Source organism: Acomys minous, assembly GCF_964271855.1.
Source record: "Acomys minous genome assembly, chromosome: 3".
NCBI classification, from domain to species: domain Eukaryota; kingdom Metazoa; phylum Chordata; class Mammalia; order Rodentia; family Muridae; genus Acomys; species Acomys minous.
Genome location: NC_140485.1, coordinates 82,853,494 through 82,866,916, shown reverse-complemented (window position 1 = coordinate 82,866,916; position 13,423 = coordinate 82,853,494). Strand labels below are relative to the sequence as shown.

Here is a 13,423-nt window from a genome sequence, read left to right as displayed (position 1 = left end):
GATTCTTTGATTCCATGCAGGGTCTCTGAGGCCCAGCAGTGTCCAAACAGGAGCCCCTCTCCCTTTACAGGCCAACCAATATTCCACTGCACACCTACCCCACACGGTGCAAACCCCTCCATCCAGTGGTAAGTGGCAGGTCTGACTGCTGGAGGTGATGCCGCCGTGAACATGCCTCTGAAACCTCTGTTCATTGGGGGAATCTCCTGGGAAGGGAGCCTTGGATGTATCTCTTTGCGTAATTACCACTCTGCGCACTGTCTTCCCTAGTCCCTGCGACCACTTCCTACTCCCACCAGTGGTGTCAAAAGCCAACATATTCTTGACAACAGTTGTTACTCTTGCTTTGAAATAATATGCGTTCTCGGAGGTTTGATATGATACCTAACTGTGGTTTGAGATTGAATTTCTCTTGTGGTTAGTAATGGTGAACATGTGTCTGTGGATGTGTGTGTGTGTGTGTGTGTGTGTGTGTGTGTGTGTGTGTGTGTGTGTCTGTGGATTCATGTGTGTGTGTGTTTGCATGCGTGTATACATGCATATGTGCATGCATATGTGTGTGAATGTATATGTGTGCATGTATGTGTATGTGAGTGTGTGCTCATGTGTACGTGTGTGCGCACTCACCTGTGCACACACCTGTTGAGGTCAAAAGTCAACAGCAGGTGGTTTCCTTACTGCTCTCCACTTCTTAACTGGCCTGGAGCTTGTGGATTTTTCTAGATAGCCCAGCCACTGAGCCCTGTGGATCTTCCTGTCTCTGCCTCCTCTAGCATTGTGGATCCAGACATATGCTGTCACATGTGACTTCCTATGTGGGTGTGGGAGCGTTCCCTGAGCCTTGGAGTGTTGTTGTTGTTGTTGTTGTTGTTGTTGTGTTGTTAATGTGCTCAATGGCCATCATATAGTTCTTTGGCAACGAGTCTGCTGAGTCTGTTGCCATTTTCCCCACCCAGCTTGTTGTTGTTTGGATTTTTTGTTTTTTTGCCAATATTGGCTTGGTATTGTTTATTTGGTGTCATATGGGTGTTTTCCCTGCATGTGTATCTGTGCACCATGTGGGTCCTGGTGTCTATGGAGGATAGAGGACCCTTGGGGTTACCAGCAGTTGTGAGGCGCCATGAGGTTGCTGGGAACTGAACTCTGGTCTCCTGGAAGAGCAGCCACTGAGCCAGCTCTCCAGTCCCTCCACCCAGCTTTACTGAGGTAAAGTTGACAAGGACTGATTATTCACGTAAGAAAATTTAAACCTTCTTCCGTAGTTATGATGCTATTTAGTTCATTTCTTTCTAGCAGAGAATTTTCTAGTAAAGACTTATATGTCTGGAGATTGCTTGTTAAACGTATTAATTTTCTCATTGAGTGACTGACTCGTTTATTTTCGTCTGTCTCACACAAGATGTCAACTGGCTAAACTTTGTCTTCATCTCTTACAGGAAGGTGGGCCTGCTTTGCTGTGTGCATTTCTGGCATTTCTCCCTAACCCACAGAATGTCCCTAGCTGGGATTCCTGAGGCGGGGCACCCATGTGTTTGATTAACCTCAGCTTTTTCCCATTCCATTCAGTTCACTGCCCCTAACCCTGGCCTATTTCCAAAACTGACAGAGGCAGGGCCCTGCTCTGCTACGCTGATTCCTCCCCAGTCACCTGTAACATAGCCCTCCGTGCCCCTCAGCATGACAGCCACAAAGCCGTACTTCATGATGCTGGCCATCCTGCTGATCCTGGTTGACAAGACTACAGGTAACTCCGGTCTCTCTAAAGCTGTGGGGTCTCATGTGTACTGTGGGTATCTCAGGGACCTCTGAAAAAGTCCTGTGGTGTAAGCAAATCTCAGGTAGGTTGGAGATGACCCAGGATCAGCTAGGACAAGAATCCCCCTTAAAACGCTCTCTCAAGGCGGACTTAAAGTGGTTGGCTTGTGTTGCTGGCATCGTGGAGACTCAAAGCATGAAGGACAGCAGGAAGTGGCACGCAGCCTGGTTCCTGGTGTGGGTGTGGGAGGCTGGAGGAGGAATGACAAGTTTGATGTGCCATGGTGAGCTGGGGGTAGGGGAATGGATTGTAAGACCACAGGGAAGGCGGAGAAGTGAAAAGATGCGTACAGCTGAGCTCAAGGTGAGCAGTTCTGCTATGAGCTCAGGCTTGGCTGAGTTTCTGATGTCACGTGGAGACTGAGCAGTATTTGCTGTCGGACAGAGCTGGGAAGAGTTTAGTGAAACTAGGAATGGGGCAGAGAGGGGGTCTGCCGTTTGACTCTGTTGGGTTGGTGCTGTGAGTTGGGGCTGGGTGAGTTTTCTTGTGCTTGTTCATGTTAGGTTTTGTACATGGGACCTGAGTGGCCATCGGAATGGGAAGGGTTTGATTGACCCTGCACCTGGGAGGCAGAGGCAAACATCTCTCTGACTGGGCTATACAGTAAGATCCAGGAAGGCCAGAGCTACAAAGCGAGACACTGTCTCAAAACAAAATAAAACAAACAAAATGGCTTAAGGAAGATCTCCTCATAAGAAAGAGTTAGTAAGCAAAAATAGCATTACATGTTGGAAGAAACCTTTGGCAGTGACAGGGAGTGGCGAAGCCTTCATGGGTGTGTACTCCATGGGTGAGCCTCCAAACTCAAGATGTATTAATAAATACGCACAGCCCACTGTGGTAGTGCCCCCAATCAAGGGGTGCTAGAAATAAATGGGAAGAAAATGTCTACTATTATTTTCCAATCTTGAGGAAGATATTTTTGAGTATGGATTTTAAGTGTGATCAGGAGGCAGGGATGGGTTTCCTCTCTCGTCAAGCTCTGACACATGCAGAGACACTGGGCGTGGTTTTGCCCTGGCACTGTGGAAAGCGTGGGTGGTCTCCTCCATTCTGAGTGGGTCTTGAGTCCCCGCGTCTGAAGTTGTCTCCCCCGACCCACAGTGTTTTCCTCCCTCTCCCCTCCCTTCCACTTAGTGTTTCTTCTTCATGTTCTCCTTCTGGATCACTTCCCTGCTCCTTTTCCCCAGTTTACAGAAGGACCCTGGTCTCCTGTTCAGTAAAACTCGTTGTGGGACAGTGGTAGGAAACACGGGCGGGCTTGTAAGAAATGGCACGAGAAGGCAGCAGGCCATGCTTCAGAAGCTCAGCTTCTTTGTGACTTTATGACTGCCACCAGGCAGGATTTGGAGGCAGGAGCTGCCCCTGACAACCTTTCCGCCAGGACAGTCAACGTCATCTTTTCCTTTGATTGCCCCAAACATGCATATCAAATTGAACAGTTTGATCCCATTGACTTGGGATCCGGATGGAGCTGTTAGAAAGGGGTCAGAGCAGGGCGGGAGGGATGGTTCAGCAGTTAAGAGCGTTTGCAGAGGACTCAAGTTCAGTTCCCAGTGCGCATACTGGATAGCTCACAACCACATGTAACTCTAGCCCAGGGGACCGGATGACCTCTTCTTGACTCTGCACGCAGTTGCACACACATTACAACTCCACAGGTATATACACATTAAAATTAAAATCATTTTTAAAAAGAAAGGGTCCTGACCACATCATTGGCTTTTTTTAAACAAAGGTTTTATTTTATGGAAACGTATGTGTGCATACAGACATGTGTGTGGGTGTCCATAGAGGCCAGAAGAGGGCACCAGATAGATCCCTTAGAGTTATAATCATAGGCAGCTGTGAGCCTCAGGACACCCGTGATGAGAAAGCCAACCAACCTCAAAGGCCCCTGCAGCGGCAGCCAGCCCTGTATCCCTCGCTTTTTTTTTTTATGGCCATTTATTTTGCTCTGAAAACATCTCAGCTGGCGGTGTCTGTGGCTGAACTTGCGAGAGGCTTCCAGGGTTTGGTTCTCGGTTCAGGCAGGAGCCTATGAGTATTTGCTCAAGACTCCAGCACACTGCCCTGGCTCCAGCTAAGAGTGCACCCAATCAGCTCCATTGGAGGTGTGTGAGCGAGTACGAGAGAGTTATCCCCAAGCTGTGAGACCTCACTGGCTTCCTTCACAAACACAGCTGAGGTTTCCTGCCCTGGTGCAAACTTCCCCTTTCCCGTCCGTCTCTTACGTGGGGAGACTTGGGTTGGAGATATAACATTATACAGAGAGTCAGAGGCCGTGCTGGGGCCCCAAGGCAGCTCATTAAAGGTGACTTGAATGTGACAGCATGTGAACGTCCGTGGTGATGCAGGCCACCACCATGTTTGGAAAGAGCAAGTGTAGGAGGCTGTGCGTGTCTCTGAGTTTATCTTTACTTCAGAAATACTTACTTTTTGAGCTGCTGTGGGTTGAGCCCTCTTGGGGTGGTGGAGAGGAGAGAGTTGTCTGCTCTCGAGTCTTCAGTGTCTACATTGCCAGCCGTCCCTCTGTGACCCAGACCAGCAGGGCACTCTTCAGCGATGGGTCCTAAGTGGGAGGGCCTCGAAATGAGAAGATAAGGAAGATAGGAAAGCTGGTCAGGATGTCTTGCCCGGGTGGTCTTATGACAGGCAAATTTATCAAGAAGTACAGCATCGCCCGGCGGTGGTGGCACACGCCTTTAAATCCTAGCACTCAGGAGGCAGAGGCAGGTGGATCTCTGAGTTCAAGGCCAACCTGGTCTACCAGGATAGCCAGAGCTGCACAAAAAAAACTCTGTAGAAGAAGAAGAAGAAGAAGAAGAAGAAGAAGAAGAAGAAGAAGAAGAAGAAGAAAAAGAAGAAAAAGAAGAAGAAAAAGAAGAAGAAGAAAAAGAAGAAGAAGAAGAAGAGCATCTTATATACCCTTTACGAGGGGGAAAAGGGTTCGAGGTGGGCAGAAAGCCAAGCCAAGCAATGCTGGTAAAGAGGCATCTGATAACCACAGCCCTTCAGTGGGGAAAGCTGGTTCCCAGGAACCCAATCCATAACTTGTTTGAGGCTCCGGGCCCAGGCCCAGCCCAGACCTTGCCAAGTCTGCCCCTGGGCAAGCACTCAGAACTAGCTTTCCGTTCACCCTTCCTCCAGGGCCTTGGAGAAAGTCTTGGGCTGCTCTGGTTCCCAATGCCTCTGGGATGACAGAGATTTTGTGGCCTCTGACTTCTGGGAGACAGAAATTCTTGCCTTTCCATTTTGCTGGTCACTTGCTTGAAGTATAGAACCTTTAAAAACATTGTTTATTATCCAGGCACAGTGGCACACACCTTTAATCCCAGCTCCCGGGAGGCAGAGGCAGACAGATCTCTGTGAGTTCGAGGCCAGCTTGGTCTACAACACGAGTCCAGGACAGCCAAGGCTACAGAGAGAAACCCTGTCTCAGAAAAAAAAAAACCACCATAGTTTATTACACTTATTTATTGATATGTGTGCTCCTGTAGAGGACGACTGGCGGGAAAGCGCCTGGGAACTATTTTCTGCCTTCACTCGTGTTAGCCATCAGGCTGGGTGATGTGGCATCTAGTGTCTTCTCTAGACTCCCAAGGCACTTCACACAGGCGCCAGGGCCCAGATGCCAGCCCCTGAGCCATTTTCTCCTAATATTTCCTCCTTGTTTAAAAACCAAAATGAATGGCCAGGTGCTTCTTTTTTTTTCCCCCCTGTGAAGTAAATCACATGACATTGTCTCATGTTCATCAATGAACGTGATTTAATGTATTCATTCAGTTTCTGTGTAAAAGCATGGGCATGGGAGGCACTACAGGCCTGTGGACGTGAGAGGGCAACTTGCAGGGAGGAGTCTGTGCATCTCAGGGATGGAAAGCAGCTTGTCAAGCTGGGCAGCAAGCACTGCTACTCGATAAACCATCTGGCTGGCCTATTTTTACTTTTTCTTTTTTTTTTTTATTAATTTTATTCAGATTACAACTCAATTCTTCTCCCACCACTCCTATCCTCCCGTTCCTCCTGCCCTCCCACCCCCACCCTATTCCCCTCCCTTAGGTCCATGTCCGAGGGGGACCTCCTCCCCCACTTTATGGTCGCAGGCTAACAAGTCTCATCTTGGTAGTCTGCCTATTCTTTCTTTGAGTGCCACCAGGACTCCCCATCGATGGGAGGTCATTAAATATGAGGCACCAGAGCTCACATCAGAGTTAGTCCCTGCTCTCCACATAACTGTGCAGCTGTAAAAACCAAGGAAATCCAGAAATCTGTGGACAAATGGAGGAAATTAGAAATAAGCATACTGAGTGAGTTAATCTAGAAACAGAAAGACTCACATGGTATATATGCACTTATAATTGGACACTAGCCCAAAAGGCATGTCCCATGAAAGTCTTCACTTACCAAGAGATCGGGACAGATGTGAGGACTTCCTACTGGGACTCTAAGTAAGAGAAATATAAGAGATGGGGAAATAGAAGGATCCAGAGGAACTTAGAAACCTACAAGAAGAACATCGTAATGGGTGGATCAAGGCTCAGGGGTGTCTGCTCAACCTATTGTACTAACCAAGGACAATACAAGTAGTAAACACCATTTTTACTTATGAACTGGAGACTTCGGCATGGTCCCACCTGAGTACCTGGTCCAGTAAGGTGAGGAAGAGATGGAAGGCTAGACAGTCATCTGACTGCTAAGCGAGGCTTGCCGGACTGACTGTTGAAGCCTCATGCCCACACACATGGGGCAGGAGCAGACATCATAGAATCCTTGCAAAGAGAGACCATGTGACCTGGAGAGCAGTGGGTGTGGTCTTGATGTCCTGTCATCTGAAACAACCTCTTTCCATCCCTGAGCACCACGGACTCCCGAAAGCTGTCCCTTGACTTCCGTACACCTGTGGTGGCTCACTTGCCCACCCCTACCCCCCAACTCACACACTTTTAGTGCTGATGTGGTCAAGAACAAGCTATGGAGGTTTGGGTTTGCACACAGCCCCATTTTGAGCCTCTGTGCCTTCATCAGATGGTGCTGATGGGGACACAGTAAGTTTCTATGAGGGTTCTTCAAGGCATCACTGGAGAAATCCTGACACAGAGGACGGGGCAGTGAATGCTTGCATTGTTTTCTTTCTAGCTTCTCATTTGTTGTAATAGCTGATTGGTACTTAGAAAATGTTGACTGTGTGCCAGGAACTTCAGGGTTCCCGTCAGCACACACCGCTGGATGGCTTTAGTCACATGGAGCATGCGTGTGGAGGAGGTTCATGTGGTGAGGACACCTGCCCTTCCCTCGAATATGCGTGTGTGTGTGTGTGTGTGTGTGTGTGTGTGTGTGTGTGTGTGTGTAAAATCAACAGGCCCCATGTGTCTGTCAGCAGTGTGTGGCTTGTGCATGCACTGTACCTGTTTCTTTGGGGGGAAATGTGCAGAGACGTGTGCAGAACATGTTTGTGCTTGTTTTATAGCATTAAGTCATGCAAACCTATAGGTTCAAATGTGTGTTTGCTTCTGGAATTCACATCGCTAGAGGCACACAGAACATGCCCAGTACGTGCCCATGGGTGGCAGTCCATGGACTCAGGGTACTCAGGAAAAACATTTGCACCAACGATGCATATAATGACTTATTAAATTACTTTCCTGAGTAATTTAATTACATTATTAATTTATATAATATTTATGTCATTTATATAATTGCATAATAAATTATAATTTCATTGCTTATGGAATGCTTGATGATTTCATGGACAGCCCATGTGTGATAATTTTATTGTTGAGACCTGCTCTTTGTAACATAGCTGGAGCCATCTTTGTTCATAAGGTGAAATTAAGTTCAAATTTTTTTAACTCTGCTTCCTAGAAGCATTCTTCATATCTGACAGAACAGACCCTGCCAGAGGGTCAAGTGAGCCTTATATTTCACTCTGGCTCAATGGTGTCACACTTTCTGTTCTGATATCTCCACGTTTGGCTACACTCCATGTTATCTCTGCTCTTGGCTATACTCTGGAAGACCCCAACCACCACCTCACTTGGGACCAATCACTTGGGACCAATCAGCGTAAAGGTTAGTTAGCTGATAATACTTTGTCTAGTTAGAGAAAATGAGCCCTCCTCTGCACATGGTTTTCCTATAAAAAGGAGCCTAAAAGCAGACTGATGTGTCGCAGTTTGGCTCCAGAGTCCACTGTGTTGCATTCAATAAACCATCCATATCTAACTGAGGTCATAGAGTGGTTTGTGCAGCTTTCTCTGGACTCTAACATTTGGTGTGTTGGCTGCCCCCTCAGTATGATAAGTGAGCACCGCCAAACCAGCCATCTCCTCCGTAAGGAGGTAAGTTTTTTTTTCTTGCTTTCTTGGTTTGGTCTTGGTGTGGTCCAGACCCTTGGTGACTCGGGGAAAGGGAAGACAGATGCGACTGTGCTCTTCCCAGTCAGGAGACAAAAGAAGTTCGGATTCTCCCTTTGGAGAGGCGGGGGAGGAGGGGGCGGGAAGGGGGGAATCTCATTGAGCGCCTCCATGTGCAGCCCTCTGTCTTTGGTTTTGTCTGTGTCTATCCGAGACTGTCAGGTTATGTCTGTAGTTTTTTTGATTGTGCTCTGTGTTTCATATTCTGGGGGAAAAGCCAAACTTCATCTGCTCGCTTGTTCACCTCTTTGACTTAGTTTTAACTCATTTCAAGAATTTTCGGGGAGGGGGGAAGATGCCCCCTGAACTAATAAACTAGCTTGCCTTTGGAGCCTTGCAGCCGCAGGGAGGAGCTCACTTAACTCCTGGAGAAGGCCCTGCATCAAGCCAACGGCAAGCCCAGGCCTGCCTGATCTGTACATGGTTTTAAAGGCGGACCAGCCACTTCTTGCTTTCCTTGGTAAGGCAGCTGATGGCTAGCCCTGCTACAAAGCCTCTGTGGCCATGAGAATTGCATTCAGCAGGTAGCAAGGTGCTCCTCCCTTGAAACTACAGCTAGAAAAAGTAACTACATGTTTGTTTCTGACTGGCCTCCAATGTATAAATTTATTATGTTCTGTATATTTTTTGTTATAGATTATTAGTTTATAAATTATTGAATACGGTTAAAAATCTCTAACATCTGTAACAAAAAGTTAACTTAAACTCTCAACTCAGGGTTGGAACCATCCTGAACAACAAATGGTGTGAGCCAACTAAAGAAACAGGTTTCCGAAGGTACTTTTAAGTTGGGATAAGATTTTACATAATTTCTGTCCTGTCTTAAAAACTAGATTTATTAAAAAAAAAAAGATTTAAAACTATGCTTGATTAACGCGCATTAAAACTGTACTTCCATGCATTCATATACAAGAAGTTTTCTTGCTGGCAGCCAAACTTTATAACATCAAAATAATACAATTGATTTTCGAGATTGTTTACCCTGTTAAAATTTAGTTTTGCCTTATAAAAATTATGGTTATATTCTGTGACTTCATTCTTTAAAAGGTACTTAATTTTGATATTGCAAAAACAACTTTTCAGAATATTCAAATTTATGAGACTAGGAGACATTTTAAAGTTTATTAAGTATTTTATTATGTCTTTATTAGTATATGATAAATAGGTAAATAAGTAAAAACTACTGCTGCAGCATATCAGGCTTATTTGCCTGATCTTCCTGTGCGTCACTTTGTCAACTGGGCAGAGAATAATATTCCTGTTTAGGCTCATGAATTTCAGGACTTGGGCACCCCCATTGTTGATTGTATTGTTCCCTAGACAAATATGGACTCTGAATACAAAATGGTTTCAGCTATGTTACAAAGAGCAGGCCTCAACATTATCATCACAAAACCATTGGAGGAGGGTCTTGTGCAGTGTGTTTTCAGAAGCTCATCTCAGTGTCCTGAGGTCCCAAGGGCATTGTTGTGTTTGTTGAGCCGTCTCCTGTATCCATGTGAAATAAGAAATTCTCCCCAATTACCTCTGATTGGCTAATAAAGTTGCTGACATCCTGGGTTGGACAAAAGAGAGGTAGGTGGAGTTGAGATTCCCGGGCTTGGAGTCTGAAAAGGACCATGAGGCAGAGGAGGAGGAAGAGGAGGAGGAGGAGGAGGAGGTGGTGGTGGTCAGAGACACAGGAGGTCACCATGGGTTAACTAGGAGCCTTGTATCCAAGAGCAGCTTGCTCCGAGGAGTGGCCTGATGGAGGAGAAGCAGGCAAACGGAGAACTTGTGCAAGTGTTTGGGACTTGGGGGATGGAAAGCAGACAAAATAGCACAGAAGGTTGATGTCTGCCCAGCTCCAGTGCTTTAAGGCTTATTATTAATTTGATAAGTTTCTGTGTGTTTCTTATTTGGGAAATAGCTGGTTTAGGGATAACTGATGCCGTAATAATTTCCTATGTTAATTAAAATATAAAGAATAAGTAATTATTTTACACAAAACCCTTAGTGACTTGGCCCTGTTGTTTCTTCCACTGTAAAGATGATGTAGGGCCACATAAGCATAGAACTAGCACAGAACAGAGCTCTGCCTGGATTCCAGATGTTTCGCCTCTGGGTCCTATGCTCAAAGAGACGGTTTCCCTTCGCTCATGATTTCTCACCTCCACCACTGCCAATGCACAGAAACCAAACGTAGCTATGTCTTTCCCAGGTGGCCTGTTCGGATCCCGCAGTAGCAAGAGACCAGCACCTTGGATGCCATGTGAGGTTAACCGGGGGGTATGCAGAAAGACCTGCAAGAAAAACGAAATCGAATACTTCACCTGCTCAACAAGCAAAAAGTGCTGCCTCAAATATCCTATGGAAATCACCAGTTTCTAACCCTGGGAAGAAGTCTGGCTTGCCCGTCACAAATGCTTCAAGCTACTACCACCAGCATCATCCTTCTTGTAAGCCCCTCCCCCCATGTTCTGGAATGATTTCCTCATAAAAACACGTTCCTTCTCATGTGTGTGTCATGTGAGTGGTCATCACTGGCTGGGTCTGGGAGCTGGGTGGCTTTGTAGAGAGCCCTGAGAGGGAGGGAAGGAGGGAGGAAGGGAGAGAGGCAGAATACAAGAGGGACACCAGTGTAGTTTGTGAGGTCTAAAGAATGCTGAGAAAGGAGGGGCTCTTTATTTTTTTAAGATTTATTTATGTATTACTATGTAGACAGCGCTCTGCCTGCACATACACCTGCAGGCCAGAAGAGGGCATCAGATCACACATTACAGATCGTTGGGCGCCACCTTGTGGCTGCTGGGAATTGAACTCAGGACCTCTGGAGAAGCAGTCAGTGCCCTTAGCCTCTGGGCCATCTCTCCAGAGCGGAGTGACTCATGTTTACGTCCTGTTTCGACCTCATTGTGAAGGCTGCAGCGAGCTCTAACAATCGGGTTGAATCCAGATGATCCAGTGAGAACATGTGGGAGGTCATGACGTCCTCTCAGGAAATCCCAAAGAGCCAAGCCATAGCAACAGAGCTGCCTTGCTTTCCCCCAGCACTAAATACCACCCGCTTTGCCCGCTGCAGTGTCTTTAAGAGGAACGAGAACCACATGGGCAAGCAAAATCAAGGAAAGGAATCTGTTAAACAAATGAGAGTTTTTTACCCAATGGGCTGTTAGATGTGGCTCATCCCTGGGCCATTTTCCTAGTTAGAGGCGGGGGTCCATCTCTCCATGTAAGGGACAGAGATGAGCACGCTTATGGTCCACACTGTAAGACCACACTTGTGCTCACTTTCTAGAAAGGCGTCAGGACATACACACTGTAAACAGCTCGGGACACACTGGAACGGCTCATCTGAGCTCTGGATTGCCCCGCCTCCAGGTTGGCACCTTGGGAGGAATACAAGCCCAGCTGCACAGAGAGAGAGGGGGTAAGGGAGGAGAGCGGAGGCCATGATAAGGACAGAGGCGCTGACACTCAGAGACAAGGCTGACCACCTGACCAGAGGGGCGAGGCTAAACTTTGGAATGGCTGACTGCCTAGGTCCCATCTCCTGCGATGTTCGCTGGCTGGTGTTGAGGTGGATGGCAGACCTCTAGGTTGTTAAGTGGCTGCCTTCTCAGATGGCTGCCTCTCTCAATAAACTGTACCCTGAAGACTCAAGTTTTGATTCTGATGCTTGGCTTCGCAGGGACAGGCACGAGCACCTGCAGTGTTCTGGTATCGGTGGTGTAGAAGTGGTGGGGGATACATTAGCGAGGGATGATGCCCCGAGACACTGGACTAGCATCTTCTTCTCCCTGAGGATTGAGGGATGTTCTCTTCCCAGACTACAATTTACTTCCCGTCTTAGTTACTGTTCTGCTGCTGTGACGAGACATCATTACCAAAGCAACTTTTTTCCCCCCAGACAGGGTTTCTCTGTGTAGCCTTTGCTGGCCTGGACTCACTCTATAGACCAGGCTGGCCTCGAACTCACAGTGATCTGCCTGCCTCTGCATCCCGAGTGCTGAGATTAAAGGCGTGTGCCACCACTGCCATGGCAACCTTTAAAAGAGAACATTTAATTGGGAGCTTGCTTACAGCTTCAGAGAGTCAGAGAGCTGGTCCATGGTCGTCAAAGCAGGGAGCAAGATGGCAGGCAAGCAGGCAGGCATGGCTTTGAACCAGCTGAGAGAGAGAGAGAGAGAGAGAGAGAGAGAGAGACAGACAGACAGACAGACAGACAGACAGACAGACAGAGACACAGAGAGAGACAGAGAGAGACAGAGAGACAGAAAGAGAGACAGACAGACAGACAGAGACTAGATTCAGCCTGGTGGTGTGGGCTTTTGAACCCTCAAAGCCTAGTCCCCAGTGTCACACTTCTCCCAATAAGGCCACACATCTAGTCCTAAGTATCTCATCAACTAGGTGCCGAACATTCAAACATATGAGCCTGTGGGGCCATTTTTATTCAACCTAGCACGGTCTGCTTCTTGGCCCTCATAGGCTTGTAGCCTCAGTCCAACTTCCAAAGTCTCCAGTCTTTCATAGTTTTGACACTGTTTAAAAGTTCAAAGTCTTTTCTGAGACTCGGGAATCTCTTACCCCTATAAAATCGAAAAGAAAATTATATGCTTCAAACATGCAATGGCACAGAATATGCATTACCATTCCAAAAGGGGGGAATTGAGGCAGAATGAGGGAAAACTGGAACAAAGCAAGATGGAACTCCAGCAGGGTAAACTCCAAATCCTCTATGCTCAACATATGGCCAAGACTTGTTATCAGCTTTGCTGACTGTTACCTCTCTCAATCTCTGTGTCTGTCTGTCTGTCTGTCTGTCTGTCTCTGTCTCTCTCTGTCTGTCTCTGTCTCTGTCTCTGTCTCTGTCTCCCTCCCTCCCTCCCTCCCTCCCTCCCATTCTCCCCTCATTCTGACTTGTTCCGCACCCTGTCTGCAGCTCTCTCTTGTAGACACACTGCAGCTCTGGCATTTCCAGCATCTCGGACTCTCCAAGGCCACCCAGGCTTCACCTTCACAGCTTCATGCAAGGGCAGCTCCATGGCTCCTTGCCTGGACTCCCTTGCACATGCCTGGCCTCTGCTGCTCTCCTGACCTGAGGAGGAAGATGCTACGACTCCTTTACTTCTGCATCCTTCTTGACTCTAAAGCCAGAACTAGTGGCCCAAAGCTGCCAAGCTTTTCTGCTTGCTGGGGCTGGAGCCTG

The 13,423-nt window shown here is 47.4% G+C and overlaps 1 long non-coding RNA gene across 5 annotated transcripts; it reads left to right on the top strand.

Annotated features, from left to right (window-relative positions):
- Positions 1-11,846, top strand: LOC311593724. 5 transcript variants are annotated; one of them, XR_014777813.1, is made up of 4 exons: positions 1-128; positions 1,437-1,744; positions 10,433-10,670; positions 11,593-11,846. It is a non-coding gene; the product is annotated as an uncharacterized lncRNA (long non-coding RNA). The 5 variants fall into 5 exon arrangements; XR_014777814.1 differs by lacking the exon at positions 11,593-11,846 and adding an exon at positions 11,510-11,526; XR_014777815.1 differs by lacking the exon at positions 11,593-11,846 and having other exon boundaries at positions 1,607-1,744; positions 10,433-10,728.
- Positions 11,847-13,423: the final 1,577 nt, after the last annotated feature.